This window comes from Cydia splendana, chromosome 6 (assembly GCF_910591565.1).
Source record: "Cydia splendana chromosome 6, ilCydSple1.2, whole genome shotgun sequence".
Classification (NCBI taxonomy): Eukaryota; Metazoa; Arthropoda; class Insecta; order Lepidoptera; family Tortricidae; genus Cydia; species Cydia splendana.
In genome coordinates, this window is record NC_085965.1 from 12,776,827 (window position 1) to 12,791,692 (window position 14,866).

The following is a 14,866-nucleotide window of genomic DNA, read 5'->3' on the forward strand; positions in this document are numbered from 1 at the left end:
CAAAAGTGACGTTTTTGTTTGAAGAAACGTCACATTTGACAGTGACATATCTAATCCATATCGTTTCTAGATCTATTAATTGACGTATCTTAAAGTTCGAATCGGACAGTATGTCACCAAAGTGTGCATAAGCAAGGCGTTATTCATTGAGCCAACATCAGAAACAAGTCTGCAAAAAATCAGAACTACCGGATTTGCCGCAAACGCTAACCCCCTTATTCATAAACGCTGTATAAACCTCAATTAGCTAATAATCGTTTGTCCTTATCTGTCATTATGACTTATGTATTTGTAAGAAAGGGATAAAACATAATTTAACTAAATCAGGCCCGAAAAGTTTTATGAATAAGAGGGTAAATGTATAAAGTTACTGTATTATATCTGCCACACGATTATTGAGTACTGCTGTAAAAGTAAACATACAACAGCATTCGATACCGTTTATTTGTTGCGTGTCGCCTGTCCCCTGTCAACGAAATGTGTATTTTACGAGGAACGGCTTCTTTTTTTCTAATCAACGATATCAAAATAACGCAGGAGTAGCGAGAGCTTAACGTAAACTTAAATTTTAATCTTTTTTACGTCAAAAATATATCATGACCTGTTTCGAGGAAATAAAAATGGGTAATTAGGAGAAGATCGAATTAAGGATGACTCACGTTAGACCGGGCCGTGTCCGGGCCGGAGCTTCCGGCGCATCGTTTTCTATGGAAAGCATCACGTGATCATAGAAAATCTGTCATGTCATAGAAAAGTAAGTTCCGGAAGCTCCGGCCCGGACACGGCCCGGTCTAACGTGAGTCATCCTTTACAGTGAAATTTATTTATAAAACATGTCCGGAATCGTCGGATATATAATTTCCTAAGTTATTACACCTTTCAATAATTTAGGCTACTCTGAATGATACAACCGGTATGTACATATATTATGCATCCTTATACATACAATCTCTAGCAATGTTTTGCAACCGCTAGAAAGTCCTACTTATATATGGACTTGAGCTGGGAAAAATGAAATCCTTAAAACAAAGGGCTCCATAGAACTACTCATTCCTCACATTTCATTTCATATCAATCACAGCTTACAAAGTCTCGGGCGCGTTCGGGGACGTTCGGCGATGTTCGGTACATTATCTCGCAGTGGCTGTACTCCAGTGTGTCTACGCCGCTACGAGGGCCGCACGTCTACGGCGTAGCGACTCCGGGGTACGAGCTCGAGCTACGTAGTCACAGGACGGATGAAGATACATTTATTTTTACGTTCACACCCGTGCTAGTGTATACGTGAGATGACAGTGTTGTAAACAGTTTTAAGGATTATACAAGTGCTTTTTGAGATTTTTACCAGAATTTTATGGTGAGTAATATTTATATGTTTAATTATTTTTATAAGAACTTACGACGGACCGGTTTTCCTTGTGTAAACATTTTATTTATTTTTTCGGAAAAAAAAAATATTTCAAAAATTAACAAGACGTCTGAAAACCTTTAACAGATTGCAGCTTTTTTTAGAAAAAGCTGCAAATCTTTAAAAAATTTATAAAAATTAAAAAAAATTATAAAATGTTAGTCGTGACACAAAGTAATATTGTGACACCTCATTCACTTTAATCGAGTTTTGACGGTACTGCGGGGCACTCGTCACAAAAATACCTACAAATAATATATTATAGCTAATATTTTATAAATACATGGTATAATCTTCCGTAGTCGGGAAAAATGCAAGAACTGAACTTATACATTTATTTTATATACTTAACAAACATATAAAACACATACGTTTTTAATAAATATTGTTGTATCTTAGCCAAGTAATCCAAGCTGACGTATCTAAGTGTAGCTCTTGTTAAGTTCCGGTTGACACATGACAATCCTCGTACTTTTCTCGCTCCTTTGTATTACCAAAGAGAATAGATACTATAGAGGGGTCCTGTCATAGTAAATTTTGTAGTCACAGTAAATTTACTGCCATCTATCGACACACGACTAATTCATTCAGTGTTCATTTAGTGATACCTAAGTGTTAAAATTGTTAAATATAAAACGGTGTCGTCAACGCCATCTAGCCGACCATAGGCCAAAGGTGTGTGCGCCATCTATCCGAGAATGACTTTTTCTTGATTTCCGAGGCACGTTTTTTTCTTAGACTTTATTCATCTTATACGGAGTTACATATGTTTTTGGTATTACCAATTATTGGCCTAGTACGCGGCTTCCTTGACACTGACAGACGAATAATAGCTTTATTAGAAAACGGGATAAGAGAACTCGTACCTCAAGTCATGATAACTTTAAAACAAAAATTAAGTACACCTGATGCTCCATTACGACACCCTGTGTTATAATAAGCACATTACGTAGCTACGTCGAAATTTTTAAGGTCCATATGTACTGTAAAACGTTGTACGATACACGTGCGAATAGGTAATTCACATTCAAATTTCCCACTTATATCGTAAATACCTATTAGTTTTTTAGGATGGAAAAGTTTTGTTATACCGGGTGTGGCCTGTAACACGAGTAAATAATTAAAACATAGATTGTACTCCTCAAACGGTGACACTTTTGTTCAACAACTTTTAAAAATTATGAAGTATTTAGACTCCCTATTTTTCATACAAAATAAATATTATCTGCAATGGACGCCATCGCCACGCCATATCATTGTGATTGACGTTGCTTGTTACGCCTTAAACATAACAAAATTCGCAATACATTGCGTCTTAGAATAAACTTTAAAGTGTATTAAAAATCAAACCACAAGTTATTTTTAAAAGTCGCTGAACAAATATTGGTCAGTATGAGTAGTACAGTCTACAGTTTAATATTTTGCTCATATTACAGGCCACACCCATATACTTGTTACTAAAAATACCTACTACATTCGGGTTGGGAAAGCAACAGCAATGCTGTTGCAGCGTTACTGCTGCAGCGTGGCAGCAACGGAAAACTAGCGATACTGTCAATATCTATGACAAAATCAGTAACAATCGCGACAAAAATTCGGCAACACATTTTATTAAGAAAATTGACAGCCACTCGATTCCCGTTGTTGCAGCGTTGACTTCATTTATATTATTTGTCAAGGAGAATGCATTGATGTATTATATCTCAGGACTAGCCTTACTGGCAACAAGAATGGGGCATGAATCGGGCCAGTACAGCGGTGTGACACCGCTACAACGTGATTGGTTGATGAGTTGGCATCACGCGCGCGATTGGTCGCAACTAGTTGCGTTAGACGGGACTCCCTCTGGTCGCATAACAACTTTTGTCATATTTTTAACTGTCATAACACTTTATGCATAAAATTGTAAGTCATAAAAATCTTTAGTCAGAATTATTCCTCAACATAACTGGGGTTTTGTCATAAATGAGTTATGTCATAATTTTTATAGTCATTAATTTAATTCGCATAAAATTTTAAGTCATCCGCTTTAAATCCATTATTGTTTTTCGTTTGAAGTATTGCAGTGCATAGTATTAATATAGACATAAAAAATTAAGTCATATATTTAGTGGTCATAATACGTTTTTTCATAAATGTTACAAAGCATGAATAATAAATATATATGGTTGTGAGCAACCTATGAAGCAACTATTACTTTAGTCATAATCATAACCACACAAAGACCGTATAAAAGAGGAGATCGAAGAAGAGGAGCCCCCTCCATAGGAGCGTTTCTCCTGAAACGGTTTTATAAAAGAAACTAATCATAGTAGGTAGGTTAGGTTCGTTAGGTTTCTTCAGATGCCCGAAGGGCAAACTACGCAGAAATAGGAGCCCCGCGTTAGCGGGGCTCCGTCGAATTAAGTGTTTGGACGGAGATTAGTGAAAAGGTTTTTTCAAGGAGTTGTTGAGAGGCTAAAATTTGTTTCTTGAATAATTTATGTAAACCATTATGGTTGAAAATTATTATGCTACAAAACGTTATACGTAAAAACATTATATGTATCGATAAATATGCTTTTAGCTGGTATGACATTTGATTCATTATAATCAAAACCTATATGCACAAAAAATATATCACAACTGCTGAGTATGTCATCAAATATTATGGCTAAAAATGTATGACACAATATAATATGACTTTTCATTTGTATGCGCAATGATGATTATGACAAAAGTTGTTATGCGCATCAAAGGTATGACTTAAACTTGTATGCAACCCAATATGAACCCGCGTTAGACTGCACTATTGGCTCGAATTCGTGAGTGACACCTCTGAACTAGTACCATTTTTAGTGCCCGTAAGGCCCGTCCTGAGATATAATACGTCAACGGGAGATGACAATGAGAGCATCTTCGCAGTTTAGTAACGATGAAGTCACTATCCGAATGTAACTTTAACACATAAAAGGTAGGTATCGAAATATATCTTTTTATTACTACTTGATAGCAGGATTGATAAAAAAGAGAAGAAGGGAGACCTAGAATTACTTATCCCAGCCAAATAAAAAATAATGCATCCTATGAGGAAATTAAAAGACTGGCAACAAGAAAGAAATGAGTTGCGATTACCCCGCCGACAAGAGCAAAGCTCTTAAGTTATGATGATGATGATGATGATTACTACTTATTTTAACAAGGTCTCATTAAATAAACTGATATTTAGGTATATACTATTATTGTCCTATGAGACTAGCTAATCCACAAGCCGAGTGAGTATTAACAACGTCGAAACATTTTATAATTAATAACAGGACGGTAATTGCCACTTCGAAATTGTAATATAAAATGAAATAAGTTTTAATTAGAATTTTGTTGTACTTTCACTTTGAGCTCCAATTTGAGCATTTAGTTTTATCTTGTAATGAAAATCCTTTATTCAATCGTAATTTGTAATTGTAGCCTGTTTTTAATCATAATCATAATATTATATTTATTATTCAACATTACCTACCACACGTATGGGCAGTATGGGTATATATTTCAAGTCTTAAGTACCTATTGATATATTATTATGTATGTAGTATGTGATTCACAAATAATCCACCACCAAATTGCTAAAATCATAAAGTGCCAGCTCCGGGGTAGTTACATTACATTAGTTTAATTACATATCTAAATACGTATTTCTGAAAAATTGTTACGAATTTGCGGCACCGGCGGTCGAGACTTTTGGGCCTTGGTCGTCAGACACCAAAACCTTAATAAAGGATATTTCCCGAAAACTTGTTGGGGTGTCTGGCGACCTACGAGAAGGGTCACCCAAAGGCTCTGCTTAACCACACAGCGGGGAAATGCGGCCAGTGTCCTGGGGACTATGCCGCAGGTGACATTAGGTTTCGTCGAAAATTGATGAAGTACGAGTACCTATGTAAATATTGTAAATAAATACATATTGTAATTTGAAATCAATAATAAAATTAAAGATTATACACAGTAGGTATTTACGGAATGTCCACGTTTTAACATCATAGAAGAAAAGTAAAATTAAGTATGACTGCCCGATTCGAACTTTAAGATACGTCAATTAATAGATCTAGAAACGATATGGATTAGATGTGTCAGTGTCAAAAGTGACGTTTTTGTTTGAAGAGACGTCACATTTGACACTGACATATCTAATCCATATCGTATCTAGCCGTAATATTTGACGTATCTTTAAGTTCGAATCGGGCAGTAAGTATAGTTTTGTAAATAATTGAGAATGTAAATATGTAAAACTTGTAAGCTTTGGTGGGTGGTACTGCAGGTAGCCTAGCGGTTGCGACTTTTACTCCGGAGTCCGCGGGAACCTAAACTCGTACAGCAACAAAATAACATTTTTTTTTGACGCATTGTCTAATCTGCACTTTTGATTCTGACTGTACCAATAAGTTTCTAGGAATTTATGTGCGAAATGTCATTTAATGTTTACTAATTGCTTCTCGGTGACGGAAATCACCGTAAGGAAATATGAATTAGTAAGTAGGTATGCTTTTTTTTGGTAATATACATTTATTCCCCTAAAACCGTTTTCGTTTTCATTAATTTTCATTTGAGGCAATTCAAATGAAACTAGCGTGTAAACATGAATTTAATAATACCTATTTGAACACATAATCATTAGTCCATTAGTAAAAGTTTTAGGTTTCGCTCCACAGATACACACTCATTTTATAATTAATGCATATGAATTTCTAGGGCATCAGAATTTATTCTATGCAAAACATATGTATCTAACACACAATCAAATTAAATTTTAACTGCTGTTTTGCCCGTATTTTACACTATTATAGCTAGTCATTGGCCACTACATAGTAATTGACCACTCTTAACAATAAGGTTTCAATTGCCTTGTTTCTTCCTGTATTGTAAGGAGTGGCCACTTACTATGTAGTGGCCAATTACTATAGCCACCCTACTAATATAGTTTAAGCGATTCCATAGTTGACCACTCACTATGCAATCGCTAAGTTTAGTTACTTTTTAACTACTTAATGTATTCGACTAGCTATTATTTTTTTCGAGATATTTAAGAACTGTACATTCAAAATACCTGTTACTAATATTAAAATTGAAAACGTAAAACTTGTTTGAGCTGAAAACAACCAGGAAACAACGCAGACGGCCAAAGCGAACGGACGGGGCAACGTTAGGAGAGAAATTTCAAATATTTCAATATGGCGAACTAATAATACACATATTCTTTTTAAACTATTTTGTTTTCCGTTGTACTGTGAAATGATCTTGTTAATTAAAACATTTGCATGTCATAAACATGCGAATGTTTTTAATATTAAATACATTTGGTTTTTGCTTTACTGAAAATAGCAATCGTGATCCTCTTATTGGGGATACGTATGAAGCTTGCGAGTATAAAAAGTTTGCCCTTCTTCACAGGTTTTACTCAACACATTTTATGCTAAAAAATATGTTGTTTCGCTTATCACAATGTCTGTTGTGACAGGCGACAGACAACCCTACGTGTCAAAAGTGTGCTTTTGACGGGCTTTCAATAACTAATATTACAATCACTTAATGTTGGTACACTGTAATAGCCATACTATTTTATTAACATCCAAGCAAAACTCTGTGTTGTCACAGACTAGATAAAATGTTTAGCCGTTACGTTGTTAAGTCTGGAATAATACTATATGATATAAAATGCTAATATTTAGCTCGGTGTTGAAAATATAATTTACTGATACTGTTTCGCCCAGTATTATTGTAGTTTACCACACAACAGCTATCGTGACCCACTTTTATCGTAAGAATGATTTAAAGCTAAAAACGTGAACAAAATAACTGAGAAGTATGGGAATTGACAGAAACACTGCTACCAAAATTACCATTTTTGGCCACATCAAGCGCTGCGATCGTTTCGGCTTCCCCCACCACCCGCTTTGCACGGAGTGAATAGCTTCGAAAGTCGAAAATAATGTCACCCCTTAAGAAAATACTATAAAATACATTATACAAAAAATATTTTAAAAATTATTGGTTGAGCTTTTAATGAGTTTTTCAAAAAACTTATCTTCTTATTAACCCTCAACTTCATGCATGCGGGCCACGCATAATAAAGCCATTATGCGTGGCCCGACACGCACTTGGCCGGTTTTTAAAATAGGTTATCGCATCGCCAGCTACCTATTTAAAAAGGAGATTTTTTTAATAAGTTTCGGAGAAAACACAAGTAAAATTCCTGGAATTCTCAATTCCTGGTTCTCGCCGGCCATAACAAGAACGTCCTTGCTCATTTAATTGCACTCAAGTCATTGGATCTCGTTACGGTATCACCGGGCGATGTTATTCGTTTTGTCTTATTTTTTTTATAGTTTGAGTTGTCCTTTATATAATCTATTTTTTAGGGCTCCGTACCCAAAGGGTATAAACGGGACCCTATTACTAAGACTCCACTGTCTGTCACCTGGCTACAGTCAGGTGACAGACAGACAGATACATCTCATGAACAGTGATAGCTAGTTGAAATTTTCACAGATATACCTGTTGCCGTTATAATTGTAATATTTAAACCAAAGGATATATCTACTGGTTTGCTCTAAATTCTCTTCACAAAACAATCCAGGTATTTCGTAATGAGACTAATAAGTTTCAGGTGTATCGTAATGAGTTTCCAGGTAATACAACCTAAGGGTTATAAACGTAGTGAAATATTGCAGCAGGTCCTAAATTGTAAGGAAATTGCCCGGAACCGAGACCTCTAATAATGCACCTGATTTAACGATCGTCTTAAGCCGCCGGCTCGGACACTTGCGACCTAATAACATCGCTGACATTGTAACCTATGCGAAATTATATTCTGGAGCCCAATTCGACTTAAGTATTCAGAAACGTAAATCAATATTATACCCATAGGAATCTCAGCTTACTTTATTCTAAAAAACAAACTGGTTTTTTTATCTTTTTTACTAAATAAGTGGAGGAAAAAACTGATGACACCGAATTTGCCACATCTGCCTCGCCACAAGGTACCTATAGACAAAATACATACATACATATATATATATATATATATATTGTTATGTTGATGCTGGGGTGCAGGTGGACGCCGCGTACTTTGACTTCAAAAAAGCATTTGACATGGTGGATAATGATGTTTTGTTGGCAAAGATGGCGGCGGTTGGCTGCACACCCAAATTACTGCAGTTTTTCGCAGACTATATGAGGGACCGCCAGCAGTATGTTGAGTATGCAGGGTACAAGTCTGAACCGTATTTTACCAGGACAGGAGTAAGTCAGGGAAGTAACTTGGGGCCGTTAGAATTTATAATCATGATTAACGATCTCCCGGAAGTAGTCAAGGAAGCTAGATGTCTACTATTCGCGGACGACCTCAAGTTGCTTCTGGCGGTCAAAGACAGGGAAGACTGCAAGCGACTTCAGAGTGACGTAGAGAGAGTGGTGGAGTGGAGCCGGAGAAACAAGTTGGAGTTTAATGTAAATAAATGCATGACAATTACATTCACCCGGGCCAAAACACCACTCTCCTACAATTATTTAATATCGGGATCGCAGCTGAAACGAGTGGAATCGGTAAGAGATCTAGGAGTGGGTTTGAATGCGGACCTTAATTTCAGAGACCATATTGTAAGCACGTGCAAAAAGGCGTTCCGAATCCTGGGCTTTGTACTTCGGCGAGCAGTAGGCTTTACGAACGTGAAGGCCATTTCGGCTATGTACAATGCCCTAGTACGAAGCCAACTGGAATGCAATGCTGCAATATGGGCTCCACATGAGTCGAAGTACAACGTCATGATAGAAAGGATACAAAATAAGTTTACAAGGTACATCTATTGGAAACTGTACGGAGTGTATCCTTTCTATCCGCTGATGTATCCCACACTGTTCGTAATAGGCATGGTAGGTTATAATAAACTAGAAACACGTAGAGATCTAGCACTTGCGTGCTACTTAGTGCGGATCCTTCGCGGTAGCATTTACAACCCGGGGATCCTACAACAAATTAATATATGTGTGCCCGACGGGTACGTGGAGCGGAGGCGGCGACCGCGTCTGTTGGTGGAGCCGATCGGCAGAACCAACCTGCTTCGTAAGGCGCCTCTCAGTCGCACAGTCCGTACACTGAATTTAGTGGCTGATCAAACTGACTTGTTTGCATGTACTATGTCCGAATTTGTAAAAAATCTGTTTAAATGTTTTGTGTTGTTATGATAATTAATATAATTTACATACCTAGTTAGTAAGGCACTATTGTATTAGGGTTAACCTGTAAGGATAGTTGCTAAGTGACAATAAACAATAAACAGTACATATATACATATTATGTCTTAAGATTGTTCTGGACATTAAAACAGCCTTATTAATTGATAAGATTGATTACTGTAAGCTGCAGAGCGGGTTGACATATTTGATAAATTGATAACCCACCCTTGACACGCCTGGAGTTTGACTTAGACATGTGTTCGACGCATTTTGGCAAATTCGCGATTTAGTGTGTAGCGAATAAAACACAAAATCAGTTTTTTGAGACCAGCCTACGCAAGAGCGGTTATTATTTCTATAGTTTTGCTGTAGCTATCTTCATATGACTCATACTAACTTTGGTTTAGTTTTTGACTGTTAATAAAGACCAACAGCTTCATAAAATCGGCCAACTGCGAGTCGGACTCACGAAAGTTCCGTTCTATCACTAAAATTTTTCCAACGGTTTTTTCCAAAGATTGATTTACTCTTGAACGGTTTTTATTATTTGTTGTTATACAGTAAGCTAGTGAGGCGCTATTTTCATTTTCTGTTATCTAATTTCTAGACTGTGTTTCTTAAACTAATTCCTTCTCGATAGCAATTTTTTGGGAAAAGTGTGCTAAGGCACAAAACTTGTTTGAAATGTTTTGAAATAATTATATTTATTGCTCTAGTTTCCTAATTGCTTAACGTTTTCGTTCCTACTTTTTTTCTATATATTCACACAATTTTAGGTTTATATGTTTAAAAGTTACGATTACGATTACGAAGTTACGATTTATAGGTAGGTATGATAATATATTTTGATTTTTTTAATTTTGCTTTTAGTTTTAGTGGCAAGAAAATAATTATGTTTGTTATTTATACTCTGTATTTTTAGGTATTTAAATAAAATAAACAAAATCTACCCTAGTCTCCTTAAGCCAGTTGAGGGTAGATCAAAACATTACATGATCAAATAACGTAGGTTAAAGTCAAGTCGTTCAGTGACTAATCCAGGCGGTTTTGTATTTGGTTGGTTAACCAATAAATGTTATAAGTGTTATAACTACCCGAGAATTTACAAATTGTTTGTTTACTTTTATTTAAATACCTAAAGATACAGACTATAGGTTCATGACGTTATAGCCCGTTGAAAGACAGTTCCTAATACCAATATCACCTTTTATTACCGTTCTTGAGACACAGCACAGCAACAAACGGATAGGCTCCGGAAAATTCTTAGTGATTTTTTATTTGTATGCCACACAGGCTACAGAACTCTAAACATGGTCCTCACTTGTAGGGTCCCCATGCTTACTTCCCTCATGTTTTCGATTATTTAGTGTTTAATCCGCCAGAATCTATTACGATTACATACCTGTGCCTTTTAAAGGTCGGACAGCCACAATGTATGCTAAGCAGAAAAGCTCTCGGGTACGGAACCCAAAAGGGACACTTATATAGCTTATATGATGAGCATTACTTAGATACCGTGTTTTGTTTAAGAAACCCTGTAAATAAAATTTAAGTCTTAATGATGCGAGGGAAACAGAGAGAATTTGTTATCAACGGAATATTACTCGGGAGAACAGACGGAATATTGCAGTCTGCAGAATAGTACCTAGGTAAAAGGAAACTATAGGCTCTTAAATAGCAGGATCTATTGAAAGCTTTCTCAATATCTTCAAAAGATCCTTAAAGTGTACAACCAAAAGCAAATAAAAACCAGAAACTGTAAGAAGCAGATACCTAAATTATTGTTTCGGCAATTCGGCTACCGGTTTCAGCACCAGTTGACTGAACAAAAGGACATTTTATCCTTTTCCGGCTCATCATTTAACCGTAGAACACGTGTTCTTTAGTGTTTTTATTTTATTTTTTCTGCGATTATTTATTCCCAATTTTTTCCATGTAACTCATTCTGAAGCTGCATTTAAATAACCGAATTCAACAGCTTGTATAATATTCTGATGATAATAAAGTACTTAAGTAAATTCAGCTTTACCGGCAATCAGATTTAAAAAATAAATATTTATTCGCTTTTGGTACCTATTTACGAAATAAGTTTGAATGGTTGTGATAGTGTACATTTTTCAAAACATGATTCGGTAAAGCGACAAAAGACCCAAAGTAAATAAAAATTATATGTCAAAAGTCTATGTCAAACATAATTATAGTAGGTAGTTTAATTATATTATAATTAGCAGATTCAACTCGAGCTCAGCATATTATGTCGTGAGTCAGCAACGTCAAAATTGGCTTTAAAATGCTTAGCGACAACTCATTCGACGAAATAATTAGAAGTTCGATCGACACCTACGCAAACTCCGGCACGTTAACTTGAAAACTGAAACTCGCGAACGGGGGTAATAAAATGAGCTTAGAAACAATTGCTACTGAACGAAAATGAAACCGCACCCATTCAAAGCTTCGCAACATAATGTTTGAGGTTAAATTAAAATGAATACCGACGTCGAGCGAACATAATATCGTTTTATCATTTTTAAGCGTGGGATTTAATGAGAAAAATTCTTAAGGATTTTTTTAGAGACCTTTAACAATGACTCCAAGCAGTTCTATGTGCTTACGTAAATATATTTCTGCTCAAACGTGTTTTATTTAGAGACATGTTAAAAAGCTCTATTGAACTGCGACAGATCAGAAGAGACTAAGTATGTAAATCGGTAGAAGACCCCCGTTTTCGTAAAGTTCGTGTCCCCTTAGTGGTTGCGAGAGTTATGGATTCAAGTTTTAAAATGAACCAGTATAATGTTTTACGTGATCTATATCAGTTGTGCGTAGTTACAGAGCTCTTGTACACTGGTTCTCTTGCGCTATATACCAGTAGACGCTCGGTTGCAATTGGAATAATCCCCAAGCTCTCATCAGCAAACTGGTGGGGGTAACTATGCGGTAATATATGATAATGGCGGTAAAGACAGGGTGCTGAAATTAACGTGGGTCTTGTATACGGGTATTACTACGAAGTACTTGGATATTATGAAAAACGTGGTATTGGAAGTCCTTTTTAGAAGTCTTTAGTTTATGAAAGGACGATCTATATAATTCCAATTATTCTTTCAAAAAAAAAACTCCAAATATTCTTTTTATTATAACTTGTATAAAGTAACAATAAATTTACTTAGCAGAAACAGATATACTGGGTGTGGCCTGTAACACGAGCAAATAATTAAAACATATATTGTACTCCTCAAACGGTGACACTTTTGTTCAACAACTTTTAAAAATTATGAAGTATTTAGAGTCCCTATTTTTCATACAAAATAAATATTATCTTCAATGGACGCCATCGCCACGCCATATCATTGTGATTGACGTTGCTTGTCACGCCTTAAACATAACAAAATTCGCAATACATTGCGTCTTAAAATAAACTTTAAAGTGTATTAAAAATCAAACCACAAGTTAGTTTTAAAAGTTGCTGAACAAATGTTCGTCAGTATGAGGAGTACAGCCTACAGTTTAATTTTTTGCTCGTATTACAGGCCACAACCGGTATAGTTTATCTAAAAAATGTTTTATGTTAAATTAAAAAAAGAGTTAAAGGAAACATGAAGTTGCCAAGACGTTACACACGTTCTTTATTTCCACATTATAAGTAACCTTTATAAAGATAGTGGAAAGGTCCTGGTGGGTTCGAGTTAAGAGTTACAAAAATCGTTTTACCCATATACAAAACACTCACAAACAACCTTCAGGCCCCGAGACTTGAAACAAATTACTATTACCCTACTCACTTTGCTAAAGTATATGTAGGTGTGTATTATTACAAGAAACGTAAGTATACTATTTTCAATCAAGTAAAGCAACTAAGATTCAAAAGAGTACAATGTGATCACGAATAAAACGATTTTATACGAAAGGCAAATATTACAAACGTTTCCCATTTATACGAAAATTATGTTTACGTAGAGAGTGAACAATTTTCAATCGCCCTTCAAGAATGACGCGTAGGTAGGACTGGAGTCATCACGCCCGCATCCGTTTCCGTTTTATTGGGGCGATACCCGACCCGCGAAGCCTTCTATTGACCCCCGAGCGGGCACGAGGCATAATAATACACTTCGTCTATTAGGTATTCAATATTTTGTTCGGAAACTCATCTATGTTTTACGGGTTTTGCTACACGTGTGAATATTGCTATATCCCTATAACGAAATATTGTTATGGAGCACACAACAATAAAGCATAAGTATTATGTAGGTATTCGCAGCATTTTATTTTATTACAGAATATACATTTTATTACAGAATAATAACCGCGGAACATGCACCAAACTCAACAACTAAATAGTTCTACTACTACTAAACTAGTCTACATTACCTACACATTTCTACAATTATTTAATATGTACTCGTAGTAGGTACCTACCATGTTTGCACTTATTCGACTAAACCGCCTTAGTTTTTCCTCTTAAAATAACATTATCCTCGTAAATAATGTGTCCCTTCATAGCGATTAATTCTAATTTTAAACTGGGATTGAAATTTACGCGATCTGTTCCTGAGAATAGTATTCACACAAGCAGCGGGGATGATGCCAATTATTTTGTTGGATAATACCTATTGCTCGACTCGCTGAGACTTGATCCACTGATAATATTATTCGGCACGATCGCCCCAATCCGGACCACATTCAACGAGCTTACAAGCCAGCAAAGCCACCACTCTTTAAATCCGAGATCTTCTTGCAGTATGGTGAGCCAGAAAACCCGCTTGACTGCACGATCGATCGTGCCTTGAAGTATCTGTTCGGTTTTTACGGTTAATAAATGCCGTACTTACCGCATTTCATCTTGTCTTTGCTTTTGTCGTCGGTTAAGATTTAGGCCTGCGGTGTTTTTCTTACGTTTAATTACGCGGCGGCGGAGAATTTAAACCAAAGTTATCCTCAATTTCAAATTCTCAAGTATGTGACTACATACTTGAGAATATGAATAGAGACTTCTATGTAGGTTGTATATGGTTTAAAAAAATGTCAGCAGGTAATCTGAATTACGCAAGCTAGAAAATACATATTACGTTAATAAGTAAAAACCTGTTAAAACGAAGAGTATGTTTGTGTTTGTATGACTCGGTCATGAAGCTTAAAATGCTTTCATCCTAGTTGATCCGGGGGCTGTAAAAATGTACCCAGCCTGCAACAGTTTTAGTGAGGAAAAATTGACTATTCGACTATCGGCAATTTATTATCAATGCAGAGTGCAAG

General features: G+C 36.0%; 1 protein-coding gene across 1 annotated transcript in view; it reads left to right on the forward strand.

The window, feature by feature from the left end:
• The first annotated feature begins 1,019 nt into the window (after window positions 1-1,019).
• The window catches only part of LOC134791710 (voltage-dependent calcium channel gamma-3 subunit), a 78,270-nt gene continuing 64,423 nt past the window's right edge, over window positions 1,020-14,866 (forward strand). The window contains exon 1 of the mRNA XM_063762819.1: window positions 1,020-1,357. The gene's annotated coding sequence lies outside the window, so the exon portion shown is untranslated. The remainder of the gene's footprint in view (window positions 1,358-14,866) is intronic.